The sequence below is a fragment of the Arachis hypogaea genome, chromosome 2 (assembly GCF_003086295.3).
Source record: "Arachis hypogaea cultivar Tifrunner chromosome 2, arahy.Tifrunner.gnm2.J5K5, whole genome shotgun sequence".
NCBI lineage: Eukaryota > Viridiplantae > Streptophyta > Magnoliopsida > Fabales > Fabaceae > Arachis > Arachis hypogaea.
The window spans coordinates 15875306-15877984 of record NC_092037.1 but is presented as its reverse complement, the minus strand read 5'-3'; the positions used below and the strand labels follow the sequence as shown (position 1 = coordinate 15877984).

The 2679-nt window shown below is 41.5% G+C and overlaps 1 non-coding gene across 1 annotated transcript; it reads left to right on the top strand.

Moving 5' to 3' along the window:
• Positions 1-2086: 2086 nt before the first annotated feature.
• Positions 2087-2194, top strand: LOC112767094 (small nucleolar RNA R71). The gene has a single exon (XR_003184713.1). It is a non-coding gene; the product is annotated as a small nucleolar RNA R71 (small nucleolar RNA).
• The last annotated feature ends 485 nt before the right edge of the window (positions 2195-2679 follow it).

Sequence of the window (2679 nt, the reverse complement as noted above, 5' to 3'; positions counted from 1 at the left end):
CTGGCGTTGAACGCCAGCTCCATGCTTGTTTCTGGCATTCAGCGCCAGCTCTTCTCAGGGTGCATTCCTGGCATTTGAACGCCAGGATGTTGCTTGTTTTTGGCATTTAACACCAGATCCATGCTCTGTTCTGGCATTGAACGCCAGCCAGATGCTCTTTACTGGCGTTTAAACGCCAGTAAGTCCTTTCTCCAGGGTGTGATTTTTCTTCTGTTATTTTTGATTCTGTTTTTAATTTTTGTATTTATTTTGTGACTCCACATGATCATGAACCTAATAAAACATGAAAGAACAATAAAAATAAAAATAAAATTAGATAAATAAAAATTGGGTTGCCTCCCAACAAGCGCTTCTTTTATGTCAATAGCTTGACAGTGGTCTCTCATGGAGCCACACAGGTGATCAGGTCAATTTTATAGACTCCCAACACCAAACTTAGAGTTTGGATATGGGAGTTTAACACCAAACTTAGAGTTTGGCTGAGGCCTCCCAACACCAAACTTAGAGTTTGATTGTGGGGGCTTTGGTTGACTCTGTACTGAGAGAAGCTTTTCATGCTTCCTCTCCATGGTTACAGAAGGATAACCTTAAGTCTTAAAATATAAGGTAGTCCTCATTCAGTTGAAGGACCAACTCTCCTCTGTCCACATCAATCACAGCATTTGCTGTGGCTAGGAGGGGTCTTCCAAGGATGATGGAGTTCATGCTCATCCTTCCCAGTGTCTAGGATTATGAAATCAGCAGGAATGTAAAGGCCTTCAACCTTTACTAGCACGTCCTCTACTTGTCCATAAGCCTATTTTCTTGAATTGTCTGCCATCTCTAATGAGATTCTAGTAGCTTGTACCTCAAGGATTCCCAGTTTCTCTATTACAGAGAGTGGCATGAGGTTTATCCCTAACCCAAGGTCACACAGAGCCTTCTCAAAGGTCATGGTGCCTATGGTACAAGGTATTAAAAACTTTCCAGGATCCTGTTTCTTCTGAGGTAATGTCAGTTGATCCAGATCACTCAATTCATTGATGAGCAAGGGAGGTTCATCTTCCCAAGTCTCATTACCAAATAATTTGGCATTCAGCTTCATGATTTCACCAAGGTACTTGGCAACTTGCTCTTCAGTAACATCCTCATTCTCTTCAGAAGAAGAATACTCATCAGAGCTCATGAAGGGCATAAGGAGGTTCAATGGAATCTCTATGGTCTCTAGATGAGCCTCAGAGTCCTTTGGTTCCTCAAAGGGAAACTCCTTGTTGATCACTGGACGTCCTAGGAGGTCTTCCTCACTGGGATTCACGTCCTCTTCCTCCCCTGTAGGTTCGGCCATTTTGGTTATATCAATGGCCTTGCACTCTCTCTTTGGATTCTCTTCTGTATTGCTTGGGAGAGTACTAGGAGGTGTTTCAGTGATTTTCTTACTCAGCTGGCCCACTTGTGCCTCCAAATTTCTTATGGAGGACCTAGTTTCACCCATGAAACTTAAAGTGGCCTTGGACAGATCAGAGACTAAGTTTGCTAAATTAGAGGTATTTTGTTCATAATTCTCTGTCTGTTGCTGAGAAGATGATGGAAAAGACTTGCTATTGCTGAGCCTATTTCTTCCACTATTATTAAAGCCTTGTTGAGGCTTTTGTTGATCATTCCATGAGAAATTTGGATGATTTCTCCATGATGAATTATAGGTGTTTCCATAAGGTTCACCCATGTAATTTACCTCTGCTATTGTAGGGTTATCAGGATCATAAGCTTCTTCTTCAGAAGATGCCTCTTTAGCACTGTTGGATGCATTCTGCCATCCATTCAGACTTTGGGAAATCATGTTGACTTGCTGAGTCAACACTTTGTTCTGAGCCAATATGGCATTCAGAGTATCAATTTCAAGAACTCTCTTCTTTTGAGGCGTCCCCTTATTCACGGAATTTCTCTCAGAAGTATACATGAATTGATGATTTGCAACCATGTCAATAAGTTCTTAAGCTTCTGCAGGTGTTTTCTTTAGGTGAATGGATCCTCCTGCAGAATGGTCCAGTGACATCTTTGAGAACTCAGACAAACCATAATAGAATATATCCAGAATGGTCCATTCTGAAAGCATGTCAGGAGGACACCTTTTGGTCATCTGCTTATATCTTTCCCAAGCTTCATAGAGGGATTCACCATCTTTTTGCTTGAAGGTCTGAACATCCACTCTAAGTTTGCTCAGCTTTTGAGGAGGAAAGAACTTAGCCAAGAAGGCCGTGACCAGCTTATCCCAAGAGTTCAGGCTATCTTTAGGTTGAGAGTCCAACCATGTTCTAGCTCTGTCTCTTGCAGCAAAAGGGAAAAGCATGAGCCTGTAGACTTCAGGATCTACACCATTAGTCTTAACAGTCTTACAGATCTGCAGGAACTCAGTTAAAAACTGATAGGGATCTTCTGATGGAAGTCCATGGAATTTGCAGTTCTGTTGCATTAGAGCAACTAATTGAGGTTTCAGCTCAAAATTGTTTGCTCCAATGGTAGGGATTAAGATGCTTCTTCCATCAAACTTGGAAGTAGGTGTAGTATAATCACCAAGCATCCTCCTTGCATTATTGTTGTTAGGTGCGTCTGCCATCTTTTTTTCTTGTTCGAAAATTTCAGTAAGGTTGTCTCTGGATTGTTGTAATTTAGCTTCTCTTAGTTTTCTCTTCAGAGTCCTTT